Genomic DNA, 15,524 nt, shown 5'->3' on the forward strand with positions numbered 1-15,524 from the left:
AAGCCCTGGGTCCAGTACCCTGAAGAAGGGGGGCAGCCACCTACCAGAGAGCAGAGATGGAAGTCTCCAGCCTCAGCGCCAGGGTAGAAAGCACACTGGCCCACCAGGCAGTTTACAAGCAACTCATGCTACTGCAAAACCCACAAGTGATCAACTCCACCATCAGCAGCTAGTCCAGTCTAGCTTGAGCACGGTCTTTGCTTGTCCTTGGCCCAGAGAAAGAGACAGAGCAATAGAGAGACTGTGGCCAGCATGCCTGACTTCCAGGATAAGCTTACTGGCAGCTAGAACAACAATCATCAGTAGAACTGAGGACAGAAGTGGGGAGAAGGGAGAGTGTAGAGGGGGACACCAAGGAGGGAGAAGGTGCATGTACTCACCAGGGGTAGGGTGGGGAGGTGGCTTGTAGGTCAATGGCTGACACTTGAGAGCCTATGTCCCTACTGTAATCACCACTGGCCGGTTTGTTTGACCATTCAGGTATGAGTTGTTAATGAGCCTACAGACACATTGCCTGTAGGATGAGACCAGTGCCACCCATGCAGCTGCTACCCACTGCAGGTGAGTGACCTTTCCTGAAGGAGGAGGGGAAAGTGGCAGTACTGGTTTCATAGTTAAGCTGTTTTGAAAATGAGAAGGGGTCCCCCTTTCTATGGTTACTTCACCACCATCTGTCTCTTTGACTATCTCTCAGTTTTTTCTTGGTTTCTGTCTCTCACCCTCTATCTTCAATCTCTCAGGCTAAGCCTGGAACATTCTCTCACCTTATCACGGTTGAGTGGTGGCTTTCCTGCTCACTCTCACTCTTCTGTCTGTCCTTAACCCTCACTAGCCACCAAGCTCACTCTGTTCCAAAGCTAACTTGAAAAGTCAACCTAAGGTACGTGACTTTTCCTTTAGGCTGGGGGTCTCCTGTGGCCCTGGAGTGGCTCCATCTCATTCTTATGACTGGGCTTGCTTTCTAACCCCACTGTTGCTTCTCCCCATCAGTGCACAGTCCAGTCAAGCCACCTGACTTCGCTGGTATAGGTCATCGTTCGCCTCCTAAGGAGCCTTCCAGGGAACTGTGCCCTCACGCTTTCCACTTGTCTGGTCTCTCCCAGCTGCCCCAGTAGCCCTAAGGGAGAATGAGACTGCCACTGCAAATCCAGCCTGATGTTCCTTTGCCCATTAAAAAGTATCTAGAGGATTTGGGAAGTCCCTTGGACGACCGGCTCTTATAGGTTGCTTATGTCTACATCCTGGTGTGGAAACCCTACATTTTAAGGCTTGAGGCCAATGGGGTTGCAGGCAGGGCAGCGGAGCTTCTCCTTTAAGACCGGAGCTGCTCCTCGCCCTGAGTGTGAGGGTGTGTGAGTGTGCCGAGTGCGTGTCTCCTCCTCCCCGAGTGACACAGCAGTGAGAAATGCCTATCAGTAACTTAAACCCCCTAAACTCCACCTTCCGGGCGCGCGGCGCGGAGCCGGGCGGTGGGAATGGAGAGAGCAGATTGAGGCCGCCACTGCAGCGCCGCCAGCATGAACTTGGCCGCTAGCTGAAGAGGCAGGCGGCGGGCGGCAGGCGGGCGCGGGGGCACCGGCCGCTAGCCAGGGGGTGATCTTCAATCCTGCTAGGCCATTCGGCGGGCGCCTGGGGGTAGGCTGCCCGTGCCAGGGGCCGCCCGCCCCTCTGGCTTTGCCCTGGCTGCTGCTGGAGCTCCTCAACACGGTAAGGGTGAAGGTGGATGAGGGAGGTCCGACTGCTAGGGTGGAGGGACTCAGGGTCCACTTATAGTCCCTACTTATAGTCTCCATTTTTGAGGAGCCGAGTCCCCGGGATGTTGTGAGATGAGAGACCCCAAAGTTTGCTCTGAGCACAGGGCCCACCTGACTCTGGGAGTTGGCCACCCCCACCCCTTCTCAGATTGGCCTAACTGGGGTGAGTGCAGGTCTGAATGTCCAGGGTCTTTGGCCTCTGCCTTCTTTTAGGTGCCCCAGAGGGAGTCCAAAACTGGGCGGAGGCAGCTACATTCCGAGGAGGAAAGGTATAGTGGGGTGCAAGCTGCGCGGGCTCCAGGGGCTACATTAGGTTATCAGGAGGCAGCCACTCCATCCCCACACCCCTGGGCCACTCGCTCACTGCCCAAGGTGCCATCAGAGACACTGTCTTCCCATGCTATCCCCTGAGTCCAGTAGTGGGCACTGGACGAGGAATTCCCCCGCCCCAAATCGATTTGCTGCCATGGAACAGAGTGTGGAGTGTAAGCGTTGCCCTGCGTTTCCCCCACCCCATTCACCAACTCCTCCTCATACAAGCAGCCTGGAGCAAAGCTGGGGGTCAGAGGCAGCCCCTACTGGTTCCCCACCCAGCGTTCCCAGAGCCCCTGCGCAGGAATAGGCGCTCCAAGCTCCTGGACATTCTTTCAGCGGCAGAGCCAGATGCCAGGCTCTGCCTAAGGCGGGTGGGAAGCCCCCCGGAGCGCAGCCAAATACTTTTTTTGGCCACTTGGTTTGGCCAGGTTCCGTCCTGAGGCAGTGAGTCCGAAGCCTGGAAAGCTAGTGGTGCTGTCTGATTCTGATCGGTGATTAAATTCAGACTGAGCGGACACTAATAGGATTACCCAGACTGAAAACTCGGCCCTAAAGCCATTGGAACCTGGGCAAACAGACGCGCCTCAACCTGGGGGCTTCGCTTCCCGCTGGATTCCTGCAGCTGGGTGCGGCTGAATAGGGCACCCCGAATGTGGGTGTGTGTGAGCAAGGGCAGGAGCATGGAGTGGCTAGGGAACCTGGGGAGATTGAATTACAGTTGCTGGGGTACCATGTCCTTGTTATTTGGCAGCAGAAGGAACCCCTTAGAGTACCTTCCCCAAGCCAAATGTTCCCTTTGCGGGTAGCTGACCAAGGCCAGTTCTGGGACATTGTCTGTGAGGGTGAGAGAGCCTAATCTAGGAGAGTCGGTCGTGCTGTAACAAAGACACAAAGTCTCTGCAAGCCCCAGCAATTCTCAAAGAGTTTGCTAGGGAGAGGGCCAGGGTCTTCCAGAGAAGACCCCCCGCAGGAATCATGTGTCCCCCATCTGCCCCGGGCCATGGCCGCTACTGGTGTTCCCTGTCTGAGGTGGGTGGATGGGAGTATTACAGCGGCTTGGCCCAGTTTCTTGGCAGGCGCCGGCTGTCCCTCTGGTGCCCACTGACCGGGTGGGGTCTACCATGCACCCACCAGGGCTTCCAGGCTGCCACCGCTGCTCTGGGCCCCTGGAGGCCGCGCAGCTTCTTTCCGTCCCTCCCTCCCACCTCTTCTTGTCTTTATAGATTCCCCCTCCCTCCCACCCCTGCCGCCGCTGCCGCCAACAATCCGCTTTATAAAAAGCCCCTTTGTTTCCCAGGAGGCTGGAGAGAGGGAAGGGGAAAGGGACTCAGAGGCAGAGGGCGGGGGAGGCAGCCTCCAAGTAGCTTCTAGCTGCTCGGGACAGGAGGGCTAGTGTAGGCAATGGAGGAGGGGGGGGGAATCTGTATTTTGAGGACCCTCTGTAGGAACCCGGGAAGTCTCAGGAAGCTCTTGTTTCTGACATGCTCTATGCACTTGGTCGACCAGCCTTGGACACCCTAAATCTCTGCAGCCAAGACTGGCCCGCTGAACAAGGAGCAGGCAGGAGCCAGGCTGGAAGCTGTGAACATTCAGCAGGGTTGGCAAATGCTGCGGGTCCCTGTGATGACAGGGCTTGGGCATAGAGGGCGCCCTTTCCTCGGTTTCGCTTTGCTTTGGGGCGCCCCTGTCAGCCAAAAAACCTAGGGTGGCTGTTGAACTTGTAGGTGGCAGTAACATCTGATAAACTCAGACCAAAAAATTTTCATTACAGTGGTAATGGCTTAAGGCTTTAACCACCTTGCAATCTAGCTATATTCCTCTTTCTTCCTGCTCTCCACCATCATATCCCCTACACACACACACACACACACACACACACACACACACACACACACACACACACACATACACGCGCGCACACGCGCGCGCGCGCTCGCTCGTGGGCACGAACAGGCGCTCGCGGGGGTGGGGGCAGAGGGAGGATTGAAACTCTCTGAGGGTGCCCTTTGTTTGAGGCGTGAAGTCAGTAGCTTTGGCCACCTCTAGGGTAGTCTGGGAATGGAAGTGAGAATGCAAAAGCTGCCAGGGACCATGCATTAGCCTGTTGCCTCTATACAAACACAGGGTCTGGCAACAGGGGTGTCAAAAATGCATTAGCATCAGATTTTTAGCTTATTGAGGATTTATGGGCTCTGTCCCTTACACCTGCTTCCACCCACCCACCAAATTTGGGAGAAAACAGGGCTTGCCTGATGGAATGTTAAGCCTGACATTATAAGTAACCTTTCACATCCTGTCAGGCTGCTCCTCCAGGCTTTTCCAAAAAAGCCACTTCTCTCCACCTGAATTTCCTCTGAGAAGATAAGGCTACTGATAAGAAAAAAAAAAGTGACAAATAAGAAGTGGGCAGGGCCTAACTCAAGCTGTTGGGTCTCTAGAGTAGTCCTACTTCTCTTGATCCCTTCCTGCCTCCACCCCCTCAGTACCCCTTTAATCTGTTGTTGAAGTCTTCATGAGTATGTATGCCAGAGCACACATTTTTTTTTGCATCTTTCTCCTGTTCCAATCCCATGTTAATAAACTCTGTAGAGTTTATTGATAAATGTGTTGTCTTGAACATCTTTGTTCTTTAGAGTAGTAGGTGAGGTGGTAACGCCCCCCCCACACACACATCCCAATTACATCTAAAATCATAAGAAAGTAATCAAAGGGTGAACGACTGGTTCTACCTCCTTCTCCCCCTTTTATGTATTTCTTCTGGAGCAAGATCATTGGAAAATAAAGCTGCTGATGTTCGAGATGGAACATATGGTACCTCCATAAGAGAGAAGCTGAAATGGCCTTGAACCTGCCGGACAGACCAGCTGTTTGCTGCCAGCTAGAGCAGCTAATCAGCTTTTTCCCCTTAAAGTAACAGTCCTCTTTTCTGTTGATGACCAGCAGCATATTAAATAGAATATTCTCCAGAGGGGGAAAATGATGGGATTCTATATTGTTTTGTGCTTTTGAAGATCTTTAGTGTTTGTTTACTGCTAGGGGACTTGCCTTGCCCTCTAGCTATACCTGTCTCCAGCTTGTGCAGTTTCCTCTAGTATTTATGAGAATGTTGCTCAGAGTAAAACTTGGGGATCAGGGAAAGAGAAGAAAGAGATGGAGCTGAGAGTTCCAGATGCCTGGAAGAAATGTATCTGTTTTGTACCTACTGGCGTTGGAAACACTAGGAGTCCTTCCCCTAGTCTCTCTTTAAAAACATCTTAAGAGTTCAAGGACTTCCTTATAAGATCTCCTTTAAAACCATCCTCTTCCGGCTAGGACCATTTTCAGTTTTCCTTCAGTACAATGTGTTGGGAGGGGGCAGTTTGGCATTGGAAGAAAGGCTTTAGAAGATACAAGGAAATTCCATGTTAGGAAATAATTCGCAAAGGGTGACTTTTTCTGTTTTCCTGCCACTGACGCTTACAGTGACACAGATGTGTGGGTTGAAACAGGAATGTCACTGAATTTTTAAACTCAACCAGGAAATAGCCTGTTGCTGGAGTTGTGTGTGTGTGTGGGGGGGGGTTGGGGAGGTGTTACACATTCATTGCCTGTTAAGATAAGAGGTTTGCTATTGCTGTTGCTTTTCAGTAAGGAAAAGGACTTTTTAAACCCAGAAGCACATTTAATGTCTTTTCCGCCTCTCTAAATTTGACTAGGTAAAGACTTGAAATACACCTGTCAGGAAATCATGCTTAAGAACTGCATCACTGTTTGGGGTTATGAGATGAACAAAAAATAATCATAAACAAGAGGTTCTGGCAGGAGTTGGACTGCTTTTTTAAGGGGCTTTGCATATGTAGTAAACATTTTCACTTTATATAATTATGATTTTTCTTTCCCCAAGACAGTATATGATGGACCAGATAATTTGACTAGAAGCTGAGAAACCTTTTTTCTTTCTAAAAACTTCTCCTATTAATTAACTGAGGGATCTTGGGCAAGCTTGTCATCCCTCCTTGAATTCTCTCTGTAACCCCTGAATCTGATTCCCTTCCAGTTTTGAAGTATTAGGATTTGTGAACAAAACGGTCATTTTTCTGGGAAAATGAAACATCAAGTTCAGCCTTATCACCAGGGAAAACAATTTGATAGATAAAGAAATAGGGCTAAGATTTTAAGAGGCATTGAGAAGAGGGGAATTAAATATGGCAGAAGGCCAATCAAAACAATATTAAAGTGGGAAGTGTCCCCTCTCTTGTGTCTTTGCAAGTGTGAACTTCTAATGTTGAGTTATAGACAAGGGGGCTGAGAGGCAGCCCAGAGTGCATCTTGTCCAGTACCCCTAATCCAGCCCTCTGGGGGCCTATTGATTGCAGGTTTCCTAATCGCTGGGCTGGTCTACAGATAACAGCATCTAAACTCTTTGAAATTAGACTGGCATATTTCCAGAGGACTCATTAAATATAGAGCAGATTTGCTGCCTTGCAGTTATTTAGCAAAGGTTACAAGGACAAAAAAGCCTGATATCCACATACACACATGTCCCACTGGGATATGGATTCAGAACTTGATGCTGAACTTTTTCTTAACCCTCCAGTTCCAAGGAATGTCTTTTTTTTTTAAATTTTTTTTTATTTATTTTACAATACTATTCAGTTCTACATAATAGCCACAGATTCCCTTGTTCTCTCCCTTCCTGCCCCCCTCCCCTTCCCCCCAGCCCACCCCCTATTCCCACCTCCTCCAGATCAAGGTCTCCCCCGAGGACTGGGATCGACCTGATAGACTCAGTCCAGGCAGGTCCAGTCCCCTCCTCCCAGATGGAGCCAAGCGTCCCTGCATAAGTCCCAGGTTTCAAACAGCTAACTCATGCAATGAGCCCAGGACCTGGAACCACTGCCTAGATGCCTCCCAAACAGATCAAGCCAATCGACTGTCTCACCTATTCAGAGGGAGTGATCCAGTTGGGGGCCCCTCAGCCTTTGGTTCATAGTTCATGTGTTTCCATTTATTTGGCTATTTGTCCTTGTGCTCTATCCAACCTTGGTTTCAACAATTCTCGCTCATATACACCCTCCTCTTTCTCACTAATTAGACTCCCAGCACCCCACCAGGGGCCTAGCCGTGGACGTCTGCATCCAGATTCCTCAGTCCTTGGATGGGGTTTATGGCACAACTATTAGGGTGTTTGGCCATCCCATCATCAGAGTAGGTCAGTCCCGGCTGTCTCTCGACCATTGCCAGCAGTCTTTTGTGGGGGTATCTTTGTGGATTTCTGTGGGCCTCTTTAGCTCTTTGTTTCTTCCTCTTCTCATGTGGTCTTCATTTACCATGGTCTCCTATTCTTTGTTCTCCCTCTCTTTTTTTGATCCAGCTAGGATCTCCCACTCTCTTTACCTCGACCCTCGCCCTTCATTGCTCCCACTCATGTTCAGGCTGTTCATGTAGATCTCATCCATTTCTCCGTGTCTTTCTTGGGGCCCCGTTTTCCAGGTAGCCTCACTGGTGATGTGAGTAGCAGTCCAGTCATCATTGTTCCACATCTAGCATCTTCCTATGAGTGAGTACATACCATATTTGTCTTTCTGAGTCTGGGTTACCTCACTCAGGATGATTTTTTCTAGATCCATCCATTTGTCTGCAAACCTCATGACGTCATTGTTTTTCTCTGCTGAGTAGTATTCCATTGTGTATATGTGCCACAATTTATTTATCCATTCTTCAGTTGAAGGGCATCTAGGTTGTTTCCAGGTTTTGGCTATTACAAACAATGCTGATATGAACATAGCTGAGCAAGTGCTCTTGTGGTATGATTGAGCATTTCTTGGGTATATGCCAAGGAGTGGTATAGCTGGATCTTGGTTGTACAAGCTTGCATTCCCACCAGCAGTGGAGGAGAGTTCCCCTAGTTCCACATCCTCTCCAGCATAAAGTGTCTTCAGTGTTTTTGATCTTAGCCATTCTGACAGGCGTAAGGTGGTATCTCAGAGTTGTTTTGATTTGCATTTCCCTGATGATTAGGGATGTTGAGCAATTCCTTAAATGTCTTTCAGCCATTTGAGTTTCCTCTGTTGAGAATTCTCTGTTTAGTTCTAAAGCCCATTTCTCAATTGGACTGTTGGTCGTTTTGATGTCTAATTTCTTGAGTTCCTTATATATTCTGGATATCAGTCCTCTGTCACATGTGGGGTTGGTGAAGATCTTTTCCCATTCTGTAGGCTGTCGCTTTGCCTTGTTGACCGTATCCTTTGCTCTACAAAAGCTTCTCAGTTTCAAGAGTTCCCATTGATTGATTGTTTCTCTCAGTGTCTGTGCTACTGGTGTTATATTTAGGAAGTGATCTCCTATGCCAACGCGTTCAAGACTACTTCCTACTTTCTCTTCTAGCAGGTTCAGAGTAGCTGGATTTATGTTGAGGTCTTTGATCCACTTGGACTTAAGTTTTGTGCACGGTGACAGATATGGATCTATTTGCAGCCTTCTACACATTGATATCCAGTTATGCCAGCACCATTTGTTGAAGATGCTTTCTTTTTTCCATTGTACACTTTTGGCTTCTTTGTCAAAAATTATATGTTCATAGGTGTGTGGGTTAATGTCAGGGTCTTCAATTCGATTCCATTGGTCCACATGTCAGTTTTTATGCCAATACAAAGCTGTTTTTATTACTGTAGCTCTATGGTAGAGCTTGAAGTCAGGGATTGTGATACCTCCAGAGTTTGTTTTATTGTACAGGACTCTTTTGGCTATCCTGGGTTTTTTGTTTTTCCATATGAAGTTGAGTATTATTCTTTCCAGGTCTGTGAAGAATTGTGTTGGTATTTTGATGGGGATTGCATTGAATCTGTAGATTGCTTTTGGTAAGATTGCCATTTTTACTATGTTAACCCTGCCTATCCATGAGCATGGGAGCTATTTCCATTTTCTGACATCTTCTTCAATTTCTTTTTTCAGGGACTTAAAGTTCTTGTCATATAGGTCCTTCACTTGCTTGGTTAGTGTTACCCCAAGGTATTTTATGTCATTTGTGGCTATTGTAAAAGGTGATGTATCTCTAATTGCCTTCTCAGCTTCTTTGTCCATTGTATATAGGATGGCTACTGATTTTTTTGAGTTGATCTTGTATCCTGCTATGTTGCTGAAGGTGTTTATAAGCTTTATCAATTCCTGGGTGGAATCTTTGGGGTCACTCAAGTATACTATCATGTCATCTGCAAATAGAGAAAGCTTGACTTCTTCCTTTCCAATTTGAATCCCCTTAATCTCCTTATGTTGTCTTATTGCTCTGGCTAGAACTTCAAGTACTATATTGAATAAGTATGGGGAGAGTGGACAGCCTTGCCTCGTTCCTGATTTTAGTGGAATTGCTTTGAGTTTCTCTCCATTTAATTTGATGTTGGCTGTTGGCTTGCTGTAAATTGCCTTTATTATGTTTAGGTATGTTCCCTGTATTCCTGATCGCTCCAAGACTTTTATCATGAAGGGGTGTTGGATTTTGTCAAATGCCTTTTCTGCATCCAGTGAGATGATCATGTGGTTTTTTTCTTTGAGTTTGTTTATATGGTGTATTACATTGATGGACTTTCGTATGTTGAACCACCCTTGCATCCCTGGGATGAAGCCTACTTGATCGTGGTGGATAATTGTTCTGATGTGTTCTTTGAGTCTGTTTGTCAGTATTTTATTGAGTATTTTTGCATCAATGTTCATGAGGGAGATTGGTCTGTAGTTCGCTTTCTCTGTTGCATCCTTGTTTGGTTTAGGAATCAGGGTAATTGTAGCCCAAGGAATGTCTTTTAAAGAACACATTTCCTACTTTAAGGATTCAGAAGCAGTGCAAGAATCTGCCACTGTCCAGCTTGATGTTAATATTGATTTTTTTAAATGGGTAAGGGTGGACATTATGAAGAAAGACCTTTTATCCTCTCAGTTCTTTGGCAATTATCTTGCTGCCATAAATGTTGATACACATATAATGGATGTAACTATAAACAAAAAAAACAAAACTAAAACAAAAAACCCTCCTTACCCAAGCAATAAAAGGCTTAGTGTATGTTGGAGCATATAGAAAGCTGAGAGTGTGAATAGACCAACCCAGATGCCACTGGAGAGGGAGATAAATGATGGAGGAACAGGAGCTGGTTACTGTGGATCAGCACAATGAACCCATTCCCATTCCTACACCTCGCACAACACTACCACCATGGAGTGGTAACCTAGACAGCACCAGACAACTGGATGGCAGGAAAGAGACATTCCAAAGTTTAGTTGGAACCAGTATGATTTTAAAATTTTTAGACAGAAATTCCATAAACATCTTTAGGACTTTGAGAAGGAAAATTTCACAAGTGCAATGTTGTGGTACATGTTTATTATTTGTTGCTGGTGTTGTGCCATTGTTCTGGTTATATAATTGTAGCAGAGGAAGAGGAAAAGACTTCCTGGAACTGGGGACTGTTAGTTAACGAGGTCCTCATGAGGTGAGAAAGGGTTAGCATATTACAGTATATTCATATACATCCTGTGGGATCCTGTTCCTAATTGTCAGCCCAGAGCTGTTAGTCTTGGAGCATGTATGCAAATGGAGCTGAAACAAAAAAAGTTGAGCTTCTCTTTTTCCCCTCCAGTTGTTCTCTCTTCTGTTCTTCCTTTCCCAGACTTTCCTTGGTTTCCTTGGAGCCTCATGTTTTCTCCTAAGATATGACCTCCCTAATTTTCAAACAACTGGATATGTTACCCTCTAAGAGAGTCCCCTGGGTAAAGAAACCTGGCCAAAGACATTGAACTCCATAGAGTAAGGTTTCTAGGGACACGATCTAAGGAGGTCTTGGGCAAAAGAAGGCAAAAAGCTCTTTGCAAAATCTATGCAACTTTCCTGGCCCAGATGGGCTTTCTTGACCTTCCCTCATTGCCTCAAGCTCCAGACATCCCTACCACCTCTCCACTCTAGTTCATAAGACAAGGACTTTGTCTGGACCCTGGAGATAGTTCTAACACATGATCACATGATTCCGTCTTTTGGCCTTTGGTTAGCCAGTGATTCTTTTTGTATTGTGAAGTCTAAGACCCAGCCCATCTGTAGTTCCTTACTTTCTCTGGTTAAACTGCTGTTTGCTCTGCACAACAAGCCATTGTACTTTCTGCTTTTCTCCTACCTGTAGGAGTACCTTGACACTAGGCCATAGGGATACTTTTTTGCTGATTTTAGAAGAGGTCAGGCTGAAGGGCCAGAGCTACTGAACAAAATATCATCTAGGATAGGAGAGTCTGCCAGCCCTGGCTTGTGCTTACTATCTAGGGAGGGGAATGTGGGCCTTTAAGGACTAAAGGAATGGCAATAAAGTGCAGTGCTTTGGGGAATCCAGAGTGTTCTGTTCAGTTGGACCAAGCTCCACATTGCTACCCCATATATCATCCATTCATAAATTTTCCCCTAGAATTTCAGCCTGAAAAAAATTGACTCTCAGCTTCTTTCAGCAACACACTGGCACCTCAGTTGCAAAGACCCCAATTAGCAAGCTGACCATTGTCACTATACACAGTTAACAAGGGAACACCAACTGCCCTGAAGATTTAGTGCTGAAAGATTAACCTTGCTGTTGGAGGAAGAATCCCAGTGATTTTACAGAAGAGGAGACTGAGGCCCAGAGAGCTGCCCAGATTTTCCAGAGGGATGAAACAGGCTGCCCAAAGTAGACACATACTTTCCCTCCAGTTCTCAGGCATGTCCAGAAGATGCCTTTTGCTCAGAAGTTTGAGTAGATGGGTGGTTTTTCAAGGCAGATAAAAAGTGGTGAGAGGAGATGCAAGGTCTGGAGTACAAGCATTTTGAATTGTGCTATAATATAATCTACCCTTGTATCTATGTGTGCTGTGGTCAGGACAGCATGGGGACTTATTGGAGTCACAGCTGTGAGAGTGCACCAAGCTGGAGAGTGAAGGCTGCAAATTAATGATCAGTCTGGGGCCTGGCCACAATGATCTCTAAAGGGATGATGTCTTGCCCTGCTTTCAAGTTGGGTAGCCAGTACTGTGGAGTGCTTTGCTGGGTGGTCTTTGCTGGCATTTGCGGGATGTTGTTTGGGTTTCATTCTCAGTGAGTCCTCAGTATTAATATCTGTCTCTGGAAGTTCCAGCACTGACCTTGGAATTCAAAATGAGACAGTAGTTTTGGTGCAATTGCCAACATCACATGCTTTGTGAGTTTGATTCTGAAAGCCTGGCATGCATTATGCTAGGTTTGGGGAGGAGAGCACAGTGTTTCTAAGCTGCATGTCTGTCAAGGATTACTTTAACCTCTAATTACTAAATTTTCTTTGCTGTATGTTGCATGAACATGTTACAACAAAGCTCAAAGTATGCTATTTTATTTCACTGCCACTCTAAAATTAATTTCAGGGATTTGTAGTCAAATCTGACCCACTTAGTATTAAAATAGTTGTGCTGACATTGGAATTAAAATGAACAATCTGGTTCTTTCTAGAGATGCCCCAGACATGGAATAAAGAGCTTGATTATGTTATTTGTTTTCACAACTCTCAAAATGAGCTCTTGGCAGTATCAAGGAGTGTCACTACACTAATCCCATTGGGAACTCAATACCCCCAGGGAGCACCAGAAGCTGCCTGTGTATTTTCTTGGTGATCCCTTGGGATCAAGAGTAAAGCCTTGAGCAACAGGGCAGCCCAGGGATCATTTCCTTCCCACTAATAATACAATATGAGGCCATTATCTAATTGTAGATTCCCAAGAGTCTGCTCTGGGACCCCTTCAGATCCATGAAATCACAAGATTAAACTCATAGAGTCTCCAGTTTCCTGTCCCTCCTCCTAGTCACCATTGGATGTCCCTCTGCCCATTCTATATTTTGTTAAACCAGCTAGATTTATCAAGGATTGTTAAGTATAGAGTATATTAAATATGAGTATTGATACTGGATTGTGTGCAGAGTGGCTTAGATTCCCATCCTTAGGCAGAATGTCTCAGACTTAGTTTCATTATTAACCTGGAAGGGGAGGAATCGTGCCAGTTACTTGAAAATAGATCTCACCTAGCAACTTGAGACAGCATCATATAACTGAACAAAACAATAGTGATTTATGAATCATAAAATGTGACAGTTGGCCATTGACCTTCAAAAGATGCACCAGTTTGGGACTACATTCCCAAGACTGGGAGAAGCCCCCAGTGCTATAGTGGGGAAGAACACGTACCCAACTGTGCTCCAGGCTCATTTCTGATGCCAACTAAGGACACTTCAGACCACTCACTTTCCCTTGCTAGGCCTTACTTTCCTCGGCTGTACAGAATAAGAATGAAATAAAGGAATGCAAGACCCTTCTCTAGCCCTGGCATTCTGTGATTGGGTAGCATATTAAGATATAAAGTTTCTAAAATATTTTAAAGTGACATAATGATTGATTGTTTTACATCACCAAAGACTTGAATGCATAGGGGTTTTACTTTTGTTTGAGTAGTAGGGCTTGGAGACTATTAGGTAAAGGAAAGCAGTTCTAAAGGTTTGGCTAAAGACAAAACATTGACATTTCTTTGTATTTGACCAAAGAATAGAAAAACTGGAAATTCTCTTAAAGACCTCTCATTTTACACATGAGGATATTGGAGCTGAAGATAACTCCTTATCTGCCTAGGACTATCCAGCAAGTTACTAAACACCAAACTACCTCAGGCCTCAGGAGTCCTATCTTGCAGAACACCCCATAGTCCTTAAATATCAGAAGGAGAAACATTTAGATGCCTCACTATGTGTAGGCCTGCAGTTTGCAGAATATACAACTGAGAGGTTTTCATTTTTAGCTACCAAACAGTAGCTTATTAGGAAGGAATTTTTACCCCTCACCTCTTCCCCCAACACCCATGAGGTGTTTTCAGCTAACATCAAATATTGAATTTTGTTGGTCTTGTATCAATGCCCAATTTCAAATAAAACAGATTTTATGAATAATGGGGGGTGGTCCCTAGGGGCTTGTTATTTGAAATATTTCATTTTAAACAGATGGCTGTTTTAGGTTTGACTTTGTGTTTTCTAATTTTCATTAGAGAAAGAAAAACCAACCCCAAGCAACCCCACTCTTATTTTTGTAATGAGTAACACTTTGTCTTGCCTAAAGGAAGCTTTTAGTTTCTCAACTGTTTGCACTCAGAATTCTCAGCCTTTGTTTGCTTTCTTATTCACATAACTGTGTTGTGTAGCTAGAGTTTTCCTGCCTTGCCCGCAGTCAGGACAAATCTTTGTCACCTGCCAGTCCCACAGCCGCTCAGACCCAACCAAGTAAACACAGAGACTTATATTGCTTACAAACTGTATGGCCATGGCAGGCTTCTTGCTAACTGTTATTACAGCTTAAATTAATCCATTTCCATAAATCTATACCTTGCCACGTGGCTCGTGGCTTACCGGCATCTTCACATGCTGTTTGTCATGGTGGCGGCTGGCAGTGTCTCCCTCCTTCTTCCTGTTCTTTCTTTTCTCCTCTCTGTTAGTCCTGCCTATACTTCCTGCCTAGCCACTGGCCAATCAGTGTTTTATTTATTGACCAATCAGAGCAACACATTTGCCATACAGAACATCCCACAGCAGTGTTGGCCACCTATAGTTTATGAGGTGCTTACAAAATATACCCATCTCATCTGAACACTGGCATCAGCTCTAGGACTACTTCTCTCCAATCCATCCCAGCCAACCCCACTCCTGTGGACTGGGTAGAGGATAGAGTCTGGAAATTCTGGTCTTGGTGAGGAAGTAGTCTGCAAGCTGAGTCCAGCTTCACCATCTCATCTTGTGGCCCTGTTCTCTTTGAGCTTGAGCAGTCTATTACTACAGTGAGGGAGAATCTGGCAATGATTTTTCTTGTATACTGGATTTTCCCCACTTAGAGGATGTGATTTGACCAACAGTTGTACCTGCCAACAATTCTCTTTATTTGCATCTGTGTATGTATGTGGGTACATACACATACTTGTGCTTGTGTGTGGAAGCCTGGGGTCAACATCAGCTCTCTTTCTCTGTCAATTACCCCCTTGAGTTACATGTTCATTGAGAAACTCTGTCTCAAAGAGCAAGGTGGTGAGTGATAGGGAGAAAGAGCTGATGTTGTAGGGAGGGGGAATGTCTGTTTACCTCCACACAGGTTAAAACATTCTTTTTTTTGTCGGGGCTTGGGATCCAAACTCAGGTCCTCATGCTTGTTCATCAAATACACTGAGCCATTCTCCAGGCCCACATATGATATTTCAGGTGACAACATACAATGATGTTTCTGCAAGAGGAAGGTAGATATATGGGTAAGTAAATTTGTAAGTATGTAATGCCTTTATTCACTGAGCTCCTAATGACTAACCTCCAGGAAAAATGTGTTTCCTTTTCCTCCTGTCCACAGTGGGACTGGCTTTAGGCTGTGTCTCTGCTTCCATGAGGACAACAAAGAAGGAGGGTATTATGAGACTGAAGACAAA

General features: G+C 45.8%; 1 protein-coding gene across 5 annotated transcripts in view; it reads left to right on the plus strand.

The window, feature by feature from the left end:
• Positions 1-1,410: 1,410 nt before the first annotated feature.
• The window catches only part of Mamld1 (mastermind like domain containing 1), a 145,862-nt gene continuing 131,748 nt past the window's right edge, over positions 1,411-15,524 (plus strand). For 4 of the 5 annotated variants that reach the window (XM_037199280.1, XM_028856583.2, XM_028856585.2 and 1 more), the window contains exon 1: positions 1,411-1,707. The gene's annotated coding sequence lies outside the window, so the exon portion shown is untranslated. The remainder of the gene's footprint in view (positions 1,708-15,524) is intronic. The other variant, XM_028856579.2, reaches the window with a different exon arrangement.

This window comes from Peromyscus leucopus, chromosome X (genome assembly GCF_004664715.2).
Source record: "Peromyscus leucopus breed LL Stock chromosome X, UCI_PerLeu_2.1, whole genome shotgun sequence".
Taxonomy (NCBI): domain Eukaryota; kingdom Metazoa; phylum Chordata; class Mammalia; order Rodentia; family Cricetidae; genus Peromyscus; species Peromyscus leucopus.